Below are 25,478 nucleotides of genomic sequence, written 5' to 3' on the forward strand. Positions count from 1 at the left end.
TTCTTCAGTCTAAAATCTGTTATCGCTTCTTTCAGGTTTTCTCATGAGGACAAAAAACACCACCAACAAATGTGAAAGCTCTTCCTCATCCAAATTAAAATAGTGCTTTGGTTTCTCTTATTAAGTTCTCATAATTAGACATCAACTAACAGGAAAGACATAGATTCATATTTCTATACATATGCTACCTTCTTCTATTTTTCTACTTGGTTTCTTCTCTTTTGGGGTGAATTGCTCCTCTTTAATGTAATGAAGTTAACTACCATTCTGTATTAATACTAAAATGTTCTCAAAAATTAACTTTTTTTGAGAAACAGTATTGTTCCAGGCTGCAAAAGCAAATTAAGTATTAAGTATTATCTTTCCTCATAAAATGGTGCACAATTTGAAAATAAAATTGGTATATTGACTGTGATAAAGAGCCTAAGAAATATTAAAACTGGGTGAGGGGAGGAGAAGGGGAAGAAATCCAGGGAAAAGGATTTAAAGTTTTTTGGTGTACATGTTTTCTTTCTGAACCCAGGTAAGATCTGGGAGCCAAGTATGTATCTGCTTCTGTAACAGACATCCTAAACACTTCTGTTAGTCTCATGATTCACTGTTACTTCAGGGCTCCTTGAATATTCATATACAAACCATCAACACACCCTTTTACACTCACAGGTGATACTGCTAATGGCATAGCTTTAGAAGAAAAAAAGCACTGGGGGAAAAAATTACCATATTTTACAATAGTTCGCATGACACTCAGGAACTTAATTTCCCTGGCAGTAATGGATCCAGCTATAGACAGCTAAATCAGCAACGATCCTAGAGAGAGAAGAGGTAGTATAAAACTCAACTTTCTGCTTTATTAGCTATGTTTAAGAGAATAACCATGTAAATCAAAAATATTTTGGAAATAAATGCTGGATTCCAGGGCAGAGTTCTGGCAGGAAAAGGCCAATGGGAAATTATCTAAAGGGAAAGATAATATACCAAGGCTGGTACAGGGAGAAGACTACATATGCAGAATATATGTTTTGCACATGTGTTTTTGTTCAGAGATATGACATTAATATCTATCCAATACTAATTTCTGTTCACATGAGATGTTGATTTTTCTATGTACTTTGGCGTATTTTGCCAGCTAACAATTTTATGGCCTTAAAGGAATCATTACACATTTAAAATGGAAAAATAACATACAGATATATCATGCTACTATATGGTTTGTTGTTTTGTTTTGGTTTTTTTTAACTGATGTGTATGTTTTGGGTATTTTATTTTTTAAGTCTTAAAATGGGATTTTTGAAGAAAAAAACATTCATACAAAAACTTGCTAGCTTACTGATACTTGCTATCTTACTTACAAATATTCTATAATACTTAACTTCTCCTCATCCTTTTATCCCCTACTCATCCAGTTTTGGCCTTCCTCACTTTCTGCACAATCTGGTGCAGAAACCTTCTCTTCTGCTGTTTTTTGGCATAGGAAACAACATACCTCTTCTTCTCCTTTTAATTTAATTTGAAATCTCAGCTGAAATCTTATCTTTCTTCCCATGTTTACACCTCCAAGTTTCACTCCCCTGCTGGTGCAGTTTAATTTGTAGTTTTACAACATGCAAAGCATAATTGCTTATTTTAAACTGAAGAAGCTAGAAAGAGAAATTTAATATTTTTCTTTTTAGAAGAGGTTTTTACAGGGCAACCTACTTATCTCATTCTTTTGGTTTCTTTCATGTATATGCCACTAAAAACTCAACTATGTTTCTTTCAGACATATAGTAATTATGCTTGAATAAGAGTAATAGAAAATGAACTTAGTTTCATGACAAAAATAAGTTAAAACGTTTACTTTCATAGGGGTTTTTTTCAGTCATAGTTTTCCTAATTTGTGTTGATTTAAATTTCATCTATGAATATGAAGTTCTTCATCTGAATTCTTTGCTTTTAACTGCAGGATAAAGTATTCTCATCCTCATTTTTCTCATGTCCTTGACATCTGTGACAACACTGCAGAGAATGGGAGATAACTGCTGTGTGGTATTTAGACCACCAATCTGCTGTAATAAAGTGATTTTGCTGCTACAGGTCTTGGATTTCTCTGTGGGCTGCCTTCTTTCAGAAAAACAGTTTCCTTTGCTGACTTTTTTTGTTTCAGGAAACTGTTTGTCACTTTATTAGAGACAACAAACATCTCTGCATTCTTTGGTTACACTACATACTGTCAGTTAATATAATTAACTGAGTTTACTGGTTTCCTGAATTTTTTAGAAATAATCTTTTGCTGAAGAAGAAAATATCCATTGTGTTCATGCAATTCACAGACATTTATGCATGTGTTCCAAAGCTCTGTCTAAGTGATTCAGGGCTAAATATAATAATTTTTTTATGCCAGCTTTTAATTGAGTAATGGTGTGTGAAACTCATGTGGCACAGTGGGAAGCATACAAAAAAGAGTCTGAAAGAGCATAATGACTTCAGAACATCTATGCATTTGAAATCAGGAAGATGCAAGAAAAATCTAAGTCTTGTCAGTCACATAACATGAAGTAATGGGATTATGCAAAAAATGTGGTTAATAATGCTTCACTATAAATGTATTGCAACACAGTGTGCCCTAAACTATGATATATTATTTAGGAAAATGATCTTATTATTTTAAAAATTATTAAACATTTGTATAGTAATCCAGTTACAGAACAAAATCTAAAAATACAGAGTATGTGGTTTATATTTCCAGGGTGTCATCTACATTATTTTTCTAAGTTTGCTTTATTTGTTTTACTGAAAATAGTTATTTCATATTTTCCATAATTAGTAACTAAAATTGTTGCTAAGACTCTGAAAAGCTATGACAATAATGCCAAGTAGGCTCTGTTTTTATATACAAGTGTTTGCACATGTTACAATAGTTACAAGGATGTTTTTAGTGCTTCCCAGGGATCCTGTGTTAAGGCATAAGCAAATCTCCATCTTTCCTTTCTCTCTCCTTAGAGAAGAGAGGGACAAGTTGGATGATTTTTCTGAGACTTCATCACTATATGGTCTATCTAACAATGTTCTATTTCCTTCATCTTGGACTTCTTTTGTGACCACCAGGTTATATCTTTCTATGCTGTCAGTTGGATTAAACTCCCTGTTTCCTTTCAGAGAGTCCCAGTCTAAAAATTGTCCACAACTGTTAATTTGCTCCCAGGCTTGGGTCCAGGTAAGCTGAAAGTGGAAATGTGTATATTTTTTTGCCAGCGCACTTAGCTTGAAGAGTTTCTGGATATAGGCTTAATCTATTTCTTCATTTACTTAAATTCTCGACTTGAAATCTATGAATAATACTCCACAGGTATAAATGAGTTTCTCAAATCCTACAGTTCTGAATACTGTATGTATAATTACAAATTACTTCCTGTGCAGACTATTCGTATCAAGCCACCTTTTTATTGCAGGAGGTCACTACCTTCCTTAAAGAGATATTACTTCAGCATGCTGCCTTGCAGGTCTATTTCTAAATACAGATTATTCATGAATGGATCACCAGCTGGTGAAGGAAGGTGACTGTCTCACACTGCTCTGCACTGGTTGCAGCCTCACCTTGAACATTGTGTGCAGTTTGGGGCACTGCAGTATAAAAAAGACATTAAACTATTAGAGAGCATCTAAAAGAGGGCTATGAAGATGGTGCAGAGTCTAGAGGGGAAGCCATAAGAGGAGCGGGATGAGTTCGCTTGGTCTGTTCAGCCGGAAGGAGACTAAGACCTCACTGCAGGCTTCAATTTCTTCACCAGGGGAAGCAGAGGGGCAAGCACTGATCTCTTTGGTGACTCAGTGGACCAAATGGAATGGTATGAAGCTGTGTCAGAGGAGCTTTAGGTTGGATAATAGAGAAAGGTTTTTCACCCACAGAGTCACTGGGCATTGAACAGGCTCACCAGGGAAGTGGTCACAGCTCCAAGCCTGACAGAGCTCAAGAAGCATTTGGATAACAGTCCCAGCTGCATGGTGTAACTCTTGGGGCTGCCCTGTTCCCCAGGGCCAGGAGTTGGAATTTGATGATCCTAGTGGGTCCCTTCCAACTCAGAATATCCTATGATTCTATGAAAACTGGAGGAAAAGTGAGAAAGGATGTCACTGAAGCAGTTCTCAATAAGTGCTTCTAATAGGAACAACTTTTATGGAAAAATTAGAAGGCTGAGGTTATATAGTTCACAAGATAATATACCCCACTTAGGATGGTTTTTTAGAGGCTTATAAAACTGAGAGAAATTATATATTCAAGTGTTGCTGCCTGTTCTGAGCTTCCTCTCCCCCTCCCCAAGACACTTGTCTCTGCCATGTGCTTTGAACTCCTTTGTTCTAAGCGCAGGCAAAACCAAATGTAACTCAGACTCTTTAGCAGTGTCTGATTGGCCGCTCACCCCGGGTCCGCCCCCAGTCCTCCCCTTTCCCCTTCTCCGAATAAAAGAGACCGTCGAGGGAGGCCCTGCCCTCTCTTGGCTCTGCTACCCTCCTGTGAACATCTCTTGTTGTCTGTTTCATTTGAAAGCTTCTAACTGTGGGAAATTGAGCGAGCAGGGAGCTCTATTTCTCCCTCTTTGCTTCTGCTGGTGGTATTTGCTTTGCAGCTGATACAGGTACCAATTTTAGAGCTACTAAAGTGCTAGATCACCTGTGCTACCTCTCTAGGCTGCTCAAGGCTTTCTAAGGCATTAAACCACTAGCCTAGCCAGTAAAAAGCTGAAAAGATACCTTCCTCATTCAAGTATGAATTATTTTATAAACCAGTTAAACCAGATAAACCAATTATCCATTTGCATACTGATTTGTGATATCATCTGGAAGAGGTCTCCTACAAAACTGACTCAAGTCTCCTCAACATTTTAGAAAGGATAACCTAGAAAATATAATCTCTAATCCAAAGAGGTGAGGGCTCTCAAATTCACAATGTCACTTTGGGAGTCATCCCAATCCAAGTTGAATAAACGCTTCCTGCCTGCAGATAGTCTGTAATACTGCATCCAGGTCTGTGGTCCCCAGAACAGGAAGGACATATGCTTGTTGGAAAAAGTCCAGAGGAGGCCACCAAGTTGATCAGAGGGATGGACCACCTCTCCTATGAGTTAAGGGTAAGAGAATTGGGTATGTTCAGCCTGGAAAAGAGGTTTCATGGTGCCCTAATTGTGGCCTTCCAGTACGTAAAGGGAGCCTACAAGAAAGATGAAGAGAAACTATTTACAAGAGCATGTAGGACAAGGGGGAATGGCTTTAAACTCAGAGAGGTTTAGGTCTAGGCACTGGAACAGGTTGTCCAGAGAAGCTATGGATGCCCTATCCCTGTAAGCACTTAAGGCCTAGTTGAATTGGGCTCTAGTCTAGTGGAAGATGTTCCTGTCCAACACAGGGATTTTGGAACTAGATGGTCTCTAAGGTGCCTTCTGTGGTCAAATATGGTCACATTAAGCCTCTTTGGCTGGGGGATCTGAATTTCTGCCACACAATAGCCTCCATGCAGTTACAATGGTTGTTGACCTACACAGTGTCCAGTCAGCATTGCATGACTGAAGCCAGCCATGACAGGGCTGCAGTCAGTTGCAGGTCAACCAGTGAAGGGGCTCATTCCCTCCTTGAGCAAGTATATCTGTGTTTCTTGAGAAAAGGATCAAACCTGATGTGAGAACAGAATTCTAGAAAAGTAAAAAGGGATGCTAAAACATAGACTGTGTTACAGAAGTCACTGATTTAGCAGAGACTTGATATGGAGAAAAGAGTGTTATAACAAACTGGTATACATCACAAAAAATTGATTTTAACTGAAACATATCTTTGTACAATCTGGGGAAGTAGTTTTAGTTCTCATCATGCCCCTATCTCTATTAGATGATACTGGCATGGCAGCAAAAGTGATTAGTTTGGAGATATCCTCAGCAGACTTTTCGCATGATTTGTATACTCTTCAGTTAGACTAGAAAATAGAAAGGAAAAGTATTTGTCTCCAAATGTTGATCCTTTCAGTGAACAAATGTTGGAACATTCCATAATTATAGCAATGCAAGACAGTGAAGCAGTCAGAGATGATAAGGAGTAATTTAACCCAGCATAAACTGTCTCTGGTAGTGCAAGACATGGGGGAGTAAATGAGACAAATTACCTGTATGGCTTACTGTCTTACATGCTTACAAAGATATGTTATGTGTGGGGATATACTGATGTACAACAGGAGAAAAAAAATCAAGTGTTTGATAAAAGTCTTAACTGGTTTTGCAAATCTTTTATATGAGCTTGACCCAGCTTCAAATAATGTAATTCAGCAGTGTGGTCCCTTGTTTATAGTGAACTAGAGTAGACTGTAAATTTTGGGCAGTAAGTCTAAGTCTCTAGAAAATAACACTGAAAAGTGCAAAAACATATAATGTATACAGGAAAAAAAGTCAAGTTTTAAACAACAGATGCAGAATTTAGATAGTGTATCTAGCTACAAAACCCAATATGAAATCTTTGAAGTTTTTATATTTGTTATTTAATGAAGAAGCAAAATTAGGTTCTTTTTCTTCACAAGTCTCTTCTAACATTTCTTGTCCTTGTAATATTTAATTCATATGTTTGTGCTAAAAATTTCAGTGACTTCACCTTCAATTGTCTGTCCTCCTTCTACCCTTCAGATGAATGCAGTACTTGTAGTCATGAGCTTTCTCCTGAGGTTTGTCATAAAAGGTCTCCCAAGATGAAAAAGGCACTTCTTGCTTGGTAATTTTATCTGAAAAGTTGTGTAATTGCAAAAATAAAACTTTTCAACAGAATCAGGCAAACAAACATAAAATTTTTCATTGAAATGAGACCTAAAGAAGTTTAGGTCTATTCTTACTTGAAAAAATAGCTGTATACCAGCTGAATTCTCTGAAACAATAGGTCATAAATAAGCTATTTTTTTTACTATTTTTATTATCAAATTAAAATTGAAACTAATGTTTCAATTTACCATTAAGGTAAATATAAAATACAATGATGTAAAAAGTTATATTTTGAATAGACAAAAGAGAGAGGGAAAGAAAGCCCCCCATGCATTGTTTTTGCTCATTTTATCAGAAGGAAATTGAGATGCAATTAGTCTAAGTGCATAATGTGGTCGCACAGAAAGGCTGTTTTAGAAGAAGTAGTTATATTAAGCCAGACCACCAACACCAGCCTTTTACCTTCCACAGAAATAAATAAAGTACTGTAAAATAATATCTATCTTTTGAAAACATGAAAGACACAGGCAACAACAGAAATACAGACTCAAAATGTTTCAGCTTCTCTACAGAAAAACCCCAAGAGTCTGAAGCACCTTAGAAATAATCATGATCTGTCAGGTTCTTTAGGATTTATGAGACACTAGAGTTGCCTCTAGATAGTTTACTTGACTGACTACCTCTAAAATTCTCAGTGATTGCTGAAAAAACAGACAACTTATGCTGTACACCCATACAGATGACCAAAGGCTTTCTGCAATTCATTTTCTTTTTTTTTTTTGCTTTGTGCCGCACTTAGGTTACATCTCCCCCAAAAGCATTATTTCTTTTATGGGCATCATCATCTGTGTTTCCCAAGCATGGATATTTCATTTCAAGACACTATGAGAGACATAGCATTTCAATTTATCCTGAGTTTATAAATACAATAACGCAGTACTCTGTTTCTGATTAACATGAATAAAATATCAGCTTCAGACTCTGAGGGTTTCAAAATCTTCACTCCATTAAGGGACCCTGGTAATGCTACTTTTTTTTTTTTTTGGCAATTTTTCAATATGCTAGGGAAGTAAAAGAGACACTCCCTATCTCAGACACTTCCTGTTTCCCACAAGTTCCTTCTCCTCTGGGTCTCTTAAATGAAGAAGCCTCACTGAGTTCACAATCATCTCCCTCTATCTCCTTTGTACACACTCCCATCCTGTATGGACTGGGGAGGATGGCTATTTTTGAAGCTTCTTTGAGCACTAACATACATGAAAAAGATGACAAAGAGAGAGGGAGAAAAAGAGACTAGCACGTGTGACTGGAATGGAGACACAAGGATACCAAAGGGCACGCTGAGAAGAATGAGAGGGCTAGTTACAGTTAGAACTGTTGTGTAGCAAGAAAAACTTGTAAAAGAAGACTTATATCAGACATAACCTCTGAGAAACACACTATTTATTTCATCCTTCCCACAAGTTTTCTCTTTCATCCTCATAATTCTTTTATGTAGACTATGGCCTGTAGTGTAGATGTCTGAGTGGATTAGAGTATTTTAAGGGAAAACTGAACTCTGAAAAAATCTGCTATTGCAGAGTGTTCTGTCTTACAATTTGTGATGGTTGTGATTGACAGCTAGCAAGAGGTAGTTTTTGAGACTTCTTCCTAATGTGTTTACCTTCCCTTTTCATCCTGTCATACTGGTATTCTTCTAGACTTTTCACAAAAGGAATTTTATGTATCTATATATAGTTTGTGAATTTTAGGCACTTCAGTTTAGACACTGTTGATCAACAGCCTATGTCTATGCTGTAGTGCTAAGTCAAGTATTTGAGATCCACCTTTATACTTTGCCTCTTTTAAAAATTCCTTCCTTAATGAATACCCTCAATTTCCATATACAAAGTATAGGAATCACAGACCCAGCCTTCTGAAACCCATAAATAATAAACAGAGAATAGGATGGGTCTTAACAGACTCTTAGGTCCATTAAGGGTCTTTTCTTTATGTCCAAAGTGCCTTCCTTTCTTGGTTCAAATAGTTGCTATTTCCAGATGGAAAGTACGAACACAAACTATTTCTCTGTGTTAAATATGTGCAGTGTTTTATTCATAAAATGTAGCCAACATATTCAAAGCTGTTCTATGTTAATACCATAACATTTATCCAGGATGTGAAATGCCAAAATGCAATTGCCTTTGCCAAAACAAATCCAAATATTAGACCTTGCCCTCTCTAGCAAGACATTGCTTATTTGCGTCATGAGAGAAATGTAACACAGGCTTGTTTTTGTCATTACCTGCTGTTCACATAAAGTCTGTTCTCTTACTATATATACAGCAAGAATATGTATTTTGACTGCTATCTACCCATTCTAACAGGTACTTTAGATCCATATGGACTAAATAAAAACTCCAAAGCTGTTTGAGAATTCCATAAAAAGGAGGACCTCATCTAATTACAGAGATTATGCTAATCCACTCTTAAAAACAGAAACAAGATTAAAATAAAATGCCAAAGTATTAATTTTCACAGTTCCTATTCTTATTGTGAATACTGAGTGTGAAAGAAAGCAAAGCATGCATGTAAGTAATCATATGCCAGCTCAGTTTAGTTCCTCCAGTGACTTGCAAAATATATGTTCTTGTGCTTAGTGCTGTAGAGTATGTTCTAAACAAGCAGAATATGTATAAACCCTTTGCAAAAGGAGTAAACAGAAATACATGTACATGAAATCTTAAAAAATATATCCCTAAAACCTTTCTCCATAACAATGAAACATGGCATTGTAAATCTCTTTCTAGCTGTGCTGGATGAGCCTGGCTCATTCAACAGACATTATAAAGACTTCTCCAGCTGAGGGTCTTTCCCTGTAATTCCATGGTTTCACAATATTGGAAGGAACTTTAAAATACTGTATTTAAAGAAAATATTACTTATAATTGTATTCATTTGTCTTTTCTAAAAGATTTTGATTTTTCCATTTTGTTTTTGTGCTACCCACACACAAGATTTCCAATAGAGAACACAAGGTAGGCATTGCTTAGCTATTGAGAAGAAACAGAAATACTTAAAACCTGTAAATATGACTCCTACAGAATATTTTTATAATTTGTTTGACAGGAAAAATGAAGTAACTGAGGATTTCTCACATGAAAGCCTAATTTCCTTAAAACTGATTATTTGATTAATGTGGTAGGATAGGTTGAGCAGTCTATCAACTTTTACATGTCAGAAGATATCTTAAGAAAGAAACATACAGAACTTCATTTTTTGTGATGACTGAGTCCTTGAAACTTAGAAATGTTCCTTATGAGATTAGGTGGAGAAGCTACTGAAAAAATTAGGACAAATCCTACTTATATCCACCTGACATTAGGCATTTTCTTTTTAAGGTGACACCAGGCTTGAGTTTTCAAGGAATGAGAAGGCACTACTCTGGACCTTTTCATAATTAAAAAAAATAAAAATAAAAATTTAAAAAAAAAAAAATCCCCCCCCAAAGCTTCTAGGAGAAGCCACAGCTAGAAATCCTTGGGTTTCAGGGAAGTTTTTTTGTGATCCCTACTGCAGATTTAGGAGGGCTCACACCAGGAAGTGTTTATCTAGTCTCTATCACATAGACGCAGCTGCTGTAGTCACCAGTCTCTAGGTCTAATTAGCAATGAGGCCAAGCACAAGTTAATATATACAGATACACATCACAGACCAGCAACAGCCACACAGGCCAACCTGGACAGAGAATTATGCCTTTATCAGCATCCAAATATGCAGACACCGCATTCACATAAGTCATGAGACAGAATCATCTTGTTTCTTCTATTTAGCTAGTCTGTAGTCTGGTGGTGGTTGTGCACATGTATACATACACACACCCCTTTTAGGAATAGACCTCAGTAAGGGGTAGGAAAGTTTACAGTGATCAGGTGTAGAGCTCAGTCAGGCAAGTGTACTGACCACCATCTTGCTTACATTCAAATAGTCCATTTTAACCCCACTTGTCTCCATTTTCCTATGCTCCTTCCCCATTTACCTCTGTCTCCATTTCTTTGTCCTTATCTTTGCCCAGATAATAAAACACAAAACACCCCTAATACTTTTTCCTATTGGTTACAGTTTTGTTCCTTATGTATCCAAATTTGCTATTTCTGATAAAGATACCTACATCATTGCATACACAGATGGTATTTCTGATATGTTTATCCGGGTGCTGTGTGAATCCAAAATGAACTCTTCTAATTATCTGTGATATTTGACAAACTGTAATCTCTGCAATCCAGCCATGCCTCACCCTCATGGTATTATTCTTATACTGAAAACTGTTTTTTCAAGCTTCTCACTCTTATTTGTTCTGACCAGAAATACCTCATCCCATATTCAGTAAATTCTTAGGCTCCGTTCTGTCACCTAATCTTCAGAACATGGGCATAGCCTGTCTGCATACCTTAACAACACAAAAGTCTCCTTGCATCATCTGTCTTCTCTCATATATGTATAATTCCAGACATAATGTGTCTTGTAATTTACCCCGAATACTATGAGAATAATTTCAGTCTTATACACATTCAACTTTTTCAAGTGCTCTATTTCTAACATTTTCTAAGAAAAACTACAGCTCTTTTTCTACAATTACTACCATTAAAAAAAAAAGACACTTTTTCTACTTTCAAAAAAAGTTTAAATAAAAAGTTGTCAATCAGATATATCTACCACTAAATCACTATCATCATAAATAATTAACAAAATCTTTCTCAGGTTTTTAAGACTGATGGCTGTCACAGCCAGGCTTCAAATAGCAGTTAAAATTAGACTTAATCCTCTAACATGTTTCTTATTCCATGCCACATCATATTACCTCTAACAACAATGTCCTTTTCCCTTGCTGGTATGTGAAGCATAGCTCATGACAGTGGAGCCAGCTACCCCAGTTGTTTCCTGCATATATATTGCATGCATTAGCATTTCAGTTTTGTGAGTTATACTGTAACTGTCTTACGGTGCTGAAAGAAATCTTGTTGAATTCAAAGGTGTAAGATTTATAGGTCTAGATTTGGAGAGTGTAATACAGCTTGTCCAGTTTTCACATTGCAAACTGGAGAAGGAAGCATCTTTTGAACTAATGCTTTAATGAGGTTAAACTAAAAAACAGCTGTTGTCAATGAAGACTGATGTTCTGACCATATTTTTGCTCTTTTTAAGGAAGACATGCAAAAGGAGGCTGTAGGCAAAAATAGGCTGAGGGCAAATGGGACCTGTATTGAACATCTGTGCTTGCTTTTTTTTTTCCCCTATTACTAAAAAGAATGTTAAGCTGGTGATTTTAAATGATTTAAGCTTGACAGTGTTAGGTCTAATAATAGCAAGCCAAACAACATCTGGTGTGGAGAAAATGAAATGATTTGGTATAACACTTTAAAATCTGCATGCGCAAGTAAGGGACTCGCTTGATCCTTCTAAAGGACATGTTGAGCCATCATTTTTAATGAATAATATGACAAGATGGGGTGTGGTTTTCTCATGAAATTTCTATTACATAACTAATAGAATTTTCTTTTTTGGTTTTTTTTCATTAGAAAGCTTATCATAAAGACAGGTATTATGCTTCCCCAAACATTCTCGCTCTTTTATGGAGATAATTGGTTTTTTAATGTTATGCTTATTTTTGTTTTACCCTCTTTTCTGTTACTTTTCTGCATGCTTAATGTGAATGCAATATTAGTATATGATGAAGATACACCTGGGAGTATCAGAAAAATTAAGATTTGTCTAAAAAACCACAAATTCCCCAGCAGGAGCTGCAGAAAAATACCAATTATGAGGGTAAAATACTGAAAGTCATTGGTAATGTTAAAGGCACACTTCATTGTTTTGTTACATACTACCTATCACAGCTACTTGTTCGAAGAACTGTTTATAACCTCAGTTCTTCTACTGTAAATTTAATCTATAAATAAAATATTCCCAAGTAATCTTTTCTGTATAGAATTTATGATGATAATCAGTCCAAATTCTATATATAGTCATGGAGTTCCAGTAAATCTAGAGAAAAGCAAAAGTGGAGCAAATATGCATGCATGTATAATATTTCAAGCCTTTTTGTACAAAATTCTTAACAGGTACAAACTCTTCTGGACACCCTATTTTTCTCTACAGACAAAAGCACAACTTAACGATATACCATTTTAAAAAATTACTCACTGGTATTTAAACCAGAAAAAAAAATTTTCAGGACACTCACCCATACATGAGTACTTTATTCATTGCTCTGACAGGATCTTAAAACAAAATTCTTTATCAAAGATAGTTTAAATTCTTTTCCTAACTACCTCCTCCACTTCATATAGATCATCATATAGAGATGAGTTTTTTTAATTGGTTGATTCTGTATATACATATGTGCATGTGTGTGTATGCATATATTTACTTTAATTGGAATGTAAAGACACTAGAGGTGAATCTGAGCTTGAAAAACATAGAAATACATAATTGTTTTTATTGAATAAAACATTATTGGGGTTCCTAATATGTCTGACAGATCTTAAAGATTGCTTGAAATAATTTTTTTATTTTTCACATATTATTACACTTAGCAAGCATAGCTAATTGGCATAACTATAGTACATGAAAAACAGTGTGGCTTAAAACTACAAAAGAAAAGGAAATTATGTTTATTTCTTATAAATAAATTATTAGCCACTATGTATTATTTATATTACACAAATTTAAGCAATGTATAATACATGAGGATAAATTTACTATATTTGGAGCAAAATTAACTGAGCTGTCTCTTAGGACCTTTATTAATATTGCAAAATTGGTATTATACTCCTGTATAATTGATTTTTGAAGACTATTTTGCATATGTTTTCCTAAATCACATCACTTAAGCTAGAAAATGTTACATATCATGTGCTAGGCTGATAGCACCAAGACAAAGGTGTGTAGTGAAGCATGAGACAAAGTTCCTTAAAATTCTGGGAAACAGGGTTAACTTTACACAAAATATGAAATGCTAATTTTTCTGTGGAAAAACTCTTAACAAGCTATTTAAATCTTCCTAAGGAAAAGCACTTTCCTAGCTCTCTAACCTCAAACTGCAATATGTTTCTATGATATATATATATTCTATTCAAATTACATTTAAAAAGTGTTAAGGAAATTACAGATATTTGAAATCCTCATTTTGGGAAAAAAAACCCATGTCACTATTCATGTATTTCCTGAAGACTTTGTGACAGAAGCTGTGATGAGATTTAGGTTCTAGGAGTTTGAATATTTTCTTAGAAAGTAATGGCAGATGTTAGTATTATCTTTGAGAGATCTTATGAGGTCCAAGTGGTTTCATAGGTGCTTCAAGACTAAGAAAGGATGTAAACAATTTCTGTAGTAGAGGATAATGACCAATATTTCTTTATCCATCCTTTAGTATTTTAAAACAGTAAGGAATCCGTTATTGGAAGGTACCTCTATTGAAAGTGAGATAATAATGAAATTTTCCTCTCTTCATAAGAGGCAAATTTTTCATAAGCAATGAAAACTGTTGATCATTTAAAAAAGCATTTTTCTTTAGTTAAAATACTCATCCAAATCTATATAAATAAATGTCAAAGATACATTTTTATAAATTTTTTGTACATTCCAGTTTGAGTACTCTTTTACTACAGTTCCATACAGTGTAGGAATAAATATTTATGGTTCAGGAATTTTATAGTTTCAGATTAGTTTTTGTGTGAAAACTCCTTTTCCCTGGAAAAAAGCCACCTTTGGATCCATGTCAATTTCATTTCCCAGTAACTTTTGGAGCAAAGTGTGTGTCCCATATCACATCAGTCCATCCCATGGAAATGCTAGACATTATAATCCTCAAATAATGAGAAAATACACTCTCGTTTTCCTCAGATGTGTTAGAAATTAGAAATATTCATGGTCATTTAGCGTGTAGATATAACAGACAAAGAAGAAAAAAATTTCTACACCATAATCCTAACTCTTGCATTTGCCTCTCTATCAATAAATGCTATCAAACAAGACATTTTTTTTCGCAGCAGCCACTACAATATTTGTCACCAGAATGTGTGTCAGTTATGGAATAGAAGTACAGTCTCATAGGTTCTTGGCTGCCATAGCATTAAAGCTCAGTGCCTTTTCTTCAAATTGAAACTATTAGGGTGCTTTGTGTTCCGAATTGTAGCAGCTGAGGATCTTTAGTGAGTGGACATTGTAAAACATCTCTTGTCTACTGGGAAATGATTAAAGCCCTATGATGTCTGCACTTGCTTTTGTTATCTCAAATGTCACAGTGATTGATGGCAAGACATCTTTTCTTCTGTAATGTTTTGGACTTTGTTGCTTGCCTTAGAGCAGATAATGTAGCCACAGCAAAATGTGAAATGACAGATAAATAATTTGTCTTGTTTTCTCTCCGAAGCTGCAACTAGAATAGCCGGGATACACTTGTTCACCTACTTCAGGATTGCTTGTGATAACATTCTGGTGACTGACAGCAGACATGTGCAACACATGATCAAAAACTTGGAGGAGAAATCTGCATTCCTCCTGGAAATATAAGGTATTTTGTTGCCTGGATAGTACAGCAGTTAGTTTCTTACTAAGTTTTCTGCAAATTTCATGAAAAAATAAGTTAAAAAATTCAAACCACACAAGGAAGGAAAGCACACTGAAAAAAAGATATAACTTCTTTTCTTTGAAATCTTCTCATTCAAGAACCTTGATTTATTTAAAATACTCTGGTCTACCAGTAGCAGGATTTTTTTATGGTTTATGGTTTATTTTCTTTTTTCTGAGAAAAAAGATCTGAGGTAGCAATGTGGCACTACCTGGCTTTACAACAGACACAAATGCTCAGGTGCGAAGTGCTAAACTTCTAAGTTTGGTGTAGACAACTAATGACTACCAGATATGATGAACTTCTTTATTTTCCCAATATCTCTATCAGCCCAGTACTGATCCCTTAATCTCAGACAGGAAATAGTAAGAACTAGAGAAGGTCATGAGAAATCTTAACAGGAAAGATAGGAGCTTTGGCTTCAGTACAGGGGAAAATTAAATACACAAGAATGTTTTAGACTGAAAAAGACATGACTGTAAAGTGATATGTTTAAGTGTATTAAATCATGTGTTGCATGAATAAAGATGAATACAGAAAAATTTATCTTTGTTTTTTCAAAATAAAGAATAAAGTAATAAAAGTATACTAGTAGGTGTCATGTTCAAAACAGATACAGACAGATGCATAGTTTAACTGTTGAACTTCGTTGCATGATACAAAGACTATGAGCTGCAAAAAAATTATGAAAAAAAGTGCATAAAGTGCACTAAGCCCTATAAAACATATCAGTACAGATTTAGACACCTATATTTGAATTAGTTGGAATACCTTTTCAATCACAAAGAAGAGATAGGTATTTTTGGGATATAAATTACATAATTCTAAAACACCCCAACCCCACTGCCCTTTACCCAGAAGCATCCAGTCCCTACTTGAGCTCTTCTGTAGCTCAGCCCTGTACTTAGCTCTGCCTTCTGAATAGACTGTATTTTTCCAAATGAACCTCAAATTGTCCCTTCTACCTTGCATTTTTTTGTGATGAAATGAACTGTCAATAGGACCAGCAGCTATCACCATCCCTGCAATGCTTATCCTGCATAGAGGCAGTAGGACCATACTCAGCTGAGGAAGGCATTGCCCTGCCTTGCTCTTGCTGGTCCCCAACAGAAGGATAAAATAGATCATAAGAATATATTTTTTCTTTCTTTTTTTTTCTAGATTTAGATGATAATGCTGTACATTGGGAAAATGCAATGTTTTCTTTAACCTCATCAAACACATTTGACAGGAAATCCGATGATGTTCCTTGCCAGACACAGGCAAGGTATCAATCTAAGAAGACTCTTGGGCTGAACTGATACATTTTTGTCCTCTTCAGTAAACAGAAACTCCCTGGTATAATATTCTGTGGTGCCTTCTTCAACAATGTCTACCCCAAATGTTCATCTTTTTTTTCTGTAATATGAGAACTGACATAAGAGCAAAAATACTACTAGAGAGAACAATTAATTTTCTGTGCCCACTAAACAAAATGTGCCTTGCACACTTAAAAATAACCTTTTCAAATACTTTCATTTCACAGCAAAAAGTAAATGTTGGTCTCAATTGCATTTGGTCTCTTTTCTACTATGAAGAAATGTTAGGGTCTCTATTTTTTAAAAAAATAACACTGTAAGATACCAAAGAGTCTGTTCACCAAAATTTCTCCTCCTTTTAATGACCTATCCAGTAATTGCAATTTCTGTATCAATCAATGACATGAGGTTAACTAGCAGGAAGAATTGCCCTTGTGAAACAGACCCATGAAACAGAATACTAAGTGATAAGATGCAGGCAACTTCCAGTTGAGTGGGAGAATAAAAGGTGTAGATAGGGTGTCAGTCTTTGTAAAGAAAAGAATAAAATCTCATGTCTTAGATTGATGGGATAAAAGACCTTGTATAACAGAGAAACAAAGTTCTCTATGTAAAACTGAAAGTTACTTATAGACTGTGTGTCAATCAGACCATTCTTCATAGCTGACAGTTCCTACAGGAATTAGGAAAAAAAATTCTAATGTCACAGACAGAGGCTCTAAGAGCAAAATGTTTCTCTTCAGATTTTTCAATCTCAATAGAATTCTGATAGGCTTGACTGATCCTTCTGAACATAGAAGTTTGACTTGGTCACCTACTAACAGAAAAAAATCCTTTGATTCATATTATATTAATTTACTTGCAAAACTCATGCTATTGAACAAACAGTTCTATAGTTCCATTGTGAGAAATGATCTGAAGAAAGGACTAATGGTCTGAACAAAAAGAACAAGAAAAATTCCATATTGGGTTGAAAAATAAACCTTGTACAGTTAAGGTACATAAACACATTTCAGATAAATTTCTGCTGGTAAAAAAAAGGATGAAATTAGAGCTGCTGCCTGTATTTTGGTGGATAGAAAGACAGTTCATATTCCCAGATTTAATGAACATTTTTGTAGAAGTTAATTTACAACTTGTTGAGCATGAAAATGAAGTATCGGGTTAAGCATGAGACCATGAGCTCAGCAGTTTAGGAAATATTATTTTCCTGGATTATCCAGGAGTGTGGAAATATTTATATAATACTAACTAGTTATTACATTATCGTTTGTCTCAGGTATAAAAAAAAAGTCATTCAGGTACCCTTTTTTTGCTAACAATCACAAGAATTGTTGATATAGAGCAACTCTCCACTGAATGGAAACAATCTTCTAAAAATAAATTTATTCTCATAGTCTAAGAAAGTGTATGACAGGCATATTTCTCAAATATGTGAGTATTCACTAGTATAAAATAATTAGTTAACTATCAGGTATCATAATGGAGATGCAATTAATAATGTGGTCATTTCTTCCTTTAAAATGCATGCCTTCTTGATTCCTATGGGATTTTTTGCATATATCATTTTGACACAGCCTTCCACATAGCAACTCTTCAGGGAAAAAAATCCTTTGATTTGTGCCTTTTGAATGGCAACTTCAAGTGGTGGAGAGCTCAAAATACCCTGTATCTCTCTCTCCATTCCTTAGAGGTCAAAGAGTTTTCCTTCTTTTGGAGAGGGTTTGCAACTTCAGAGTAGCTGAAATAATTTCAGTTGACCCCAGGCTTGTATCACATCAAAAGAAGAGATTTTGAAAGGAAATAAAATTATAATAAAAACACACAAATAAATAAAAAAGCAAACAGCATACAGAATAAGCCTCCAGTCTTTCTTGTAAGTATTTTGTGCTTCTTTAGCTTATTGGTTCTGTTTTCTAATGTCATTATGCCACCTTTTCTCTGAGTGGTTTTCTAATATTATTAACCTTCTTTCTTTTGACATAGTAAGACATCTATATGTACAATTTAAATAGCATTGCAATGTTTGTTTTCACTTGGTTCCTATGGAAACCTTTCTTGTTCATCCTTTCCAGAAAGTAAATGTGAGGGCAACTGGCCCTTGAAAAAGGTTTGCACTGAAAAATTCTCACTTTGGCTATTTCAGACTGTGTATTATTGAAACCAGAGTAAAAAACTGGTCAAAGTCAAACCCTAATCCCTCTTTTTCCATTCTAAGATCATTCTGCCACTGCACAAAGCTTCCTAGGTTTTTTTCTATATGTAAAATTCTCTTACAGATAATTAATGAGTTTTTTCTTTCCCATCCATCTATCCTCAGGTGCAGTGAGACTCTGAGTGTCTTGATCATGATTTTAAAATGGATTCCAGTAAATTGAGATATGCAAGCCAATTGTGTTGCATTTCATAATGTAAACAACAAATTTTTATACTTAATTTTATTCCACAATTGATATTAATAGTTGACAGAAACCAGGATCATTGTCACAAAATTAGCAACTTTTCAATTATTTCATTTTAAAAAGTTTCATTTTAAAAAGTTATTTTCATTTAAAATATTTCCCCCTCTACATCTCCTATCATATTCTCATACAGATTTGTTCAGAGAACTTCCAGCATATCTTGGGTGCCATATAATAGATAAGAATTTTGTCATTTATTTCAACAAAGCCAAATTTTGATCCCTGTTGTTTTGTTGCTGCCATGTTCAAATAGATTTACCAAGAGTTGCCAAATGCACACGATGGCTTCCAATTTCTGCCTCTCTTTTGTCAGCTGGTGTGCTTATTACAGGACTAAATGAGTTACTATGTGAGCTGCGATTTCTGATTCTTCCTGCAGAATTTTTTTAAATGTCCAAGACTTAAATAAAGATTGCTGAGGAAATTTTCAAGCACAGGGAGAGCACTTAGACAAGCAGGTAAGAACAATATCTGCAGAACTGTAATTCATATCTAACATGGTATTGTATCCGTCAGAAAGGGATAGAGGGTAGGCTGATCTGATTCCTTTTAAATTGCACCGCACGAGCAATTGTCATCAACTTTATCTTCACTAGAAGTATTGAATGCTTCATACTTGTGTTTGGAAATAATTGAATTCCTATTATTTCATAATTTGGCTTTCTGTCACAGTAAGAAAAAAAAAGAAAGTAATTTTTCTGAAACAGAATTTATTTTTCATAAGGAAAGTTTCATTTTGTCTGTTAATAGATAATCATCAGGAAAAGGAGCATGGAGTGACAAAAACAGAAATAAGGTCTTACAAATAATAAATGTAAAAGAATAAAAGAAGAAACCAGAAGGCAATTTAGAAGATATGTAAAATAGAGAAAATTATGGATTGTCAAAAAAAGATAACAGCACAATAAAATGCACAATTAAAATCAGCTCAAGAGACAGCCATATATACACAATATAAATTTATAAAATTTATTCCAAATTGTGATGCATATATATGAGTAACTCAGAGCACCACTCTTGGAAAGATGTAAGATAATATGCTCCTTGTCCTTTAAGAAGATAGACCTAGTTAATAAGAGGATTTCTAAATTCATTTGTTTGAACTAGCACTGTATGAATCTTTATCCTTGTCTTGTTCATCTAAGTGAAGAAGGCAGCATCCTAAAATTCAGCCAATGGGGAATGAAAATAATTCTATGGAAGTATGAGTTCCATATCAGGAAACACACATTAACATATCTAATCAGGAAACATACATTAAAATGTCATATGATGCAAAATATGGGATTTTGAAAAATCCTACATAAATTTCAGTAAGGACAAAGCTATCTAATATAGCTTTTAATATTTTACATCAGATTCTATATCTTACAATTTTGATTTGAGATGTTTTATATATAAAACATATGAAATTTATGACAAGTGTCAGGAACAATATTGATAGGGTCAAATTATAATCTGTCAAAAGCATTTGTGAAGATGAATAATAGTAAACCAGAAGAAAAAAGTATTATAATAGGTAAGATGCTTACTTACCCAAAATGAAAACCTCCCCTGGTATTAACCAATATTTACTTCTTTCTGTGATTTAATTTGATTGGATCTAACAAAAGTATCTAACATAATTTTAGGTTTAATGGAAATTTCCAATAGAAGAACTGAGAATTTCTGCCTAACAAACTGTTCTTTAGAAGTAGCCCACATATTTGACATTAGGAGCATCCAGAATATTTAGATATAAATCTGTTAAAAAATAGCTAAATCACACACATTGAACTTCCTTCAAAATCACAGAAATTTGCACTGAGCTTCATTCAAAATTCCCAAAATTCATGAATTATGTAAAATACAGGAACTAATGATCTAGTACTGGAACTGTTTGACCTGAAAAAGATATTGTTATGCAGAAAAAGGAAATCTTTGCTTTCCAAATGAAAAACAATTAAATACATTATGGAGACAAAATACTTAACAGTTGACCCATTTTACTACTACAACTTAATTTTCCCATAAATACTGTTAAAGTAGTATTTAGTAATTCTTTTTCATCCATATAATATAATTAAGACAGGAGTAATGACTAATGACAGATGTGTGAGATGGCAATGACATATGTCTCCAATAAGAAACCAAGACACATTTGAAGAGAGGAACTCTGAACTCAAATAGTGGTTAAAGTGGATGCATAACAAATTATTTCTTCGCCACTCAAGTGGTACAGAGTCTACATGTGTTTGCACAGAAGTCTAATGAGCAGTGAAAATTATAACATATTGTGAATCCACAACACTGAAACATTGATTTACAAAGGCAATAAAACACACACCAAAAAAAGTGCTATTGTTTGCTAATTCCTTTTTATGGTTACCAACAAATTCAGAACTTAGTGCAAGTGAACATGATATTTCTTCCATTAGAAGAGTAAAGTTCAGCTGCTGTCTCACAGGACTTCCTGACCTGAGGGAAGAAGTTGTTATCTCAGTTAATTGAATTCTTTGGTGGGAATCCAACTAATTAGTTTTCTATTTCCTGACCAAAAGAAAAACAGCTCTTCTATCAGTGGATGAGAAACAGGGGGCAATGGAGGTGAGAGGATGGGACGCATAAAAGTGGTAGAATAATCTGGAAGTCTTCATCTTTCCCTCAAAAAACCAAACCAAACAAACAAAAAACCCCACACTAGAGAAAAAAAAAACCAAAAACAACAAAACACCACCAAAACCAAACAAACCACAAAGCCCTGAGTAATCTGAGTGCCCCAAGTTAATTGAAATTTGCAGCTTGTTTTAACAATCAAATACAGACCTGCAAAAGATAATATATACAAAACTATAACTTTGGTTCAAAAGTCTAATAGAATTGATAACCTAGCAAGGATGTTGCACACAACTGTCAAGTTAGACTCCTTCATGGATAATTAGGGAGGCTCTTTGTGCTATCATTTCTTTATACATGAAATGTTATTGATAAAATAGAGATTGATTGTCTTGGAGTAGAGTATGCTGAAAAAAAGAGGATCCTGTGCAGAAGTATCTGACTCTCAGTCCACTTAACAGAAGCTTAGCATGCTGCAGAACATCTTGCATTGTTTGGATTCAATCCATCATTAAGCATAAATGAGAGGAAGACAGAGATACACAAATGTGCAAATGCCACATGGATGGATATATTAAGGAATCTGTAACCATCTGGACTCAATATGGAACCTAAAATATGCCCATTTATCAAATTATAATTCCCATGCAACATATCACATCAGTATTTCAGAGCCAATTAAAAGTAAATTGTTTAGAATTTATCAAACTGAGTTCAGAAGCAATTTGTATACTTTTATTACATACCATATATTCTTCAAAGTTTATTTCATTCTCCTCTACTAGAAATATGCAGCAATGATGGCTCTAGTCCTGCAGAGTCTTGTATGTGTGTGTTAATGGCTTCAGGCACTAGTCTTATTAACTTCAATAGGACCATTCAACCAAAGAAATAAAACTTACACATGAATATTTGCAACAAATAAGTTTGAAAAAGAAGCATTTTAGCACTGAACTCTGTCTGAAAGAGTAACTCTCAAGGAACATGGAGATATCAAGAGGCCAGTTCAAATGTTGTCTGTAACCATTTGAGTATTAAGATCTGTAACATGATGAGATAACATTGCCTAACTTCTGAAACTAGGAGACTGGAATGAGCCATCTATGTACCTATTCCTCATGTCTCCACCTCCTCATTGTGGTTGATTTTACAAGTTTAAATTCGTTTTATTTAAACCAACTGAATTACTTAATTAATTAACTGATTAGATTATGTTCAAGACATCATTTCATTATAATTTGTGCTTTACCAAATAGGTACTGAATAATGGTTTTAACCCAGTCTACATAAAAGTGTATTCTATAATGCAAGTGTGGCATCACACTTTCAATGAAAGTTTTGTTGTACAACATGAGACTATGGGACAAATGTCTTAAACTACAGTTTGGAAGGAGAATTACATAAACAAAAATAAAGTTTGAGAAGAAGAGAGTGAAAACCTTTAATTGTTTATAAAGCATTAAAATTGAAACAGATTTCTAGCAATCTGAATGTCAGAGTTCTATATACAGCAATTTCTGTATCATAATTAGATGTAGAAATATAAATGTCAAAGTACAGACTAAACAAAGTTGAAAAAAATTTAAATAATTTCTTTTTAAAATGTTTTTAGGCAACGAGGCTCTCAAACATGTTCATACAGTTTAAAAGATGAAGTGAGGGATTTAAGAGAAATTGAAAAAACTTGGATAGCTGTGTAAAGTAAATGATTAACAACAATAAAAACAAGGACACTGTAAAAACTTCCTAGGAGTAGAAAGACATCTAATGACAGCAACAATGTATAAGTCATAGTCTCATCTAAATAGTAATGATGTAAGGATGAAATTCATTCCAGGAAATGTGTTAATGGAGGAGTGATCAGCTGTTATTCTGAAACAAGCTTTGATTCATATGAAAACATATATTCCTCTCACTACAGGACTGTAAAGAAAGACACATTAGCTAGATTTTCTTCTGTGGAGCTTTACATTGAAGATTTTCATCACAATTTTGAACAAGGCTACAATTTTTCTCTAGTAATCCAAAACTTTCAGTGCCAGTCAAGTACTGTACCTAGAGAGTATCTGTTGACTGACAGCTTTTAAACCAATAGTAAATTGCCCAAGGAACTACTGAGACATAAAACCTCATTGGAATGCATCAAGTGTCATTGTTAAGAATGCCAGCTAGGAACTCCAAAGGATTACCTTGTTCTTACTGTTTAACAAGAATAAGAAAGTGCTGCCATAGCACTATTACACAAACTAATTTTTCTGAGTTCATTTAATTCTTTTTCCTTTTCAGCTTCTCAGCTCCACTGGTCACTTTTCCTTTAGAATGTTTTTCATGCCTTTAATCACTGTAAGCTGTAGTAATAGTTCTCTAACAGACAGAGTAACTGGGCAAGTGATTTAAATGAATATTTTCTCTGTGTAATCAAACAGCTGGCAATAAAATAGAGCATATTTTACTCCTGAATACAATATGAAACAAAGTTAAGTCCTTGCACTTAAGCTATCATTGGTCACCTGTCACTAGTGGGGTTCCACAGGACTCTATCCTCAGCCCTGGGCTCTTCAACATCTCCGTAAATGACCTGGATGCAGGACTGGAAGGGATACTAAGCAAGTTTTCTGATGATACTAAATTGGGAGTAGCTGTTGACTCCCTTGGAGGCAGAGACATCCTGTAGAGAGACCTTGACAAATTTAAGGTCTGGGCAATCAGCAACTGTATGACGTTTAACAAAGACAGGTGCCAGATCCTTTACGTGGAATGGGGCAATCCTGGATGTCCGTGTAGACTGGGTGGTGATACGCTGGAAAGCACTGGCATGGAAAGGGACCTGAGTGTCCTGGCTGATGGCAAATTGAATGTGCCCTGGCAGCCAGGAGGCCAGTTGTGTCCTGGAGTGCATCAGGAACAGCATCACCAGCTGGGCAAGTGAGGGGATTGCCCTACTCTGCTCTGCACTGGGGCGTCCCCACCTTGAGTGCTGGGGGCAGTTTTGGGCCCCACAGTGTAAGAAGGATATAAAGCTATTAGAGAGCATCCAAAAGAGTGCTATAAAGACATGAAGGGTCTTGAGGGGAACCCATACAAGGAGCACCTGAGGTCACTTGGTTTGTTCAGCCTGGAGAAGACGAGACTGAAGCAAGATCCTATCAAAGTCTACAGCTTCCTCACAGAGGGAGTGGAGGGGCAGACACTGATCTCTTTGCTGTTGTGACCAGTGACAGGACCTGAGGGAACTGCATGAAGTTCTGTCAGGGGAGGTTTAGGTTGGAAATCAGGAAAAGGTTCTTCACCCAGAGAGTGGTTGGGCACTGGAACAGGTTCCCCAGGGAGGTGGTCACAGCACCAACCCTGACAGAGTTCAAGAAAAATTTGGGCAATGTGCTCAGGAACATGCTCTGATTTTTGGGGTTGTGCTGTGCTGAGCCAGGAATTGGATTTGATGATCTTTGTTGTTCCCTTCCAGTTCAGGATATTCCATGATCTTATGAGTCTATGGCTTTTTTTTCCCTTGATTACCATGCATGTTGGCATTTTATGGTGCCAACAGAGTAAAGATCATAAATTCTTATGTACAGTATTCTGAGATAAAATTTTAAGTCAGATTTATCAGGCCATTAACAACAAAGAACATATTTTGAGCATTTATTTTATTAAGTCTATTACTAGTAATTCATGTTTTTCATGAAAGTCAAATTATTAATTTAGGTTTGATAGAGAGGCACAGAGAAACATTCAGGTAGGAGTGAGATTCAATATACTAGGAAAGGAATTAATCTCTTGAGGAAATAGTAAAAACATCAGT

At 35.1% G+C, this 25,478-nt stretch overlaps 1 long non-coding RNA gene across 1 annotated transcript; it reads right to left on the reverse strand.

Annotated features, from left to right (window-relative positions):
* Window positions 1-3,894: 3,894 nt before the first annotated feature.
* LOC108445026 lies at window positions 3,895-25,071 on the reverse strand. Its single transcript, XR_001859753.1, has 3 exons — window positions 25,024-25,071; window positions 16,326-16,331; window positions 3,895-3,931 (listed from the first exon to the last, which is right to left on the reverse strand). It is a non-coding gene; the product is annotated as an uncharacterized LOC108445026 (long non-coding RNA).
* Between the last annotated feature and the right edge of the window lie 407 nt (window positions 25,072-25,478).

The sequence above is a fragment of the Corvus brachyrhynchos genome, unplaced genomic scaffold (genome assembly GCF_000691975.1).
Source record: "Corvus brachyrhynchos isolate BGI_N302 unplaced genomic scaffold, ASM69197v1 scaffold80, whole genome shotgun sequence".
NCBI lineage: Eukaryota > Metazoa > Chordata > Aves > Passeriformes > Corvidae > Corvus > Corvus brachyrhynchos.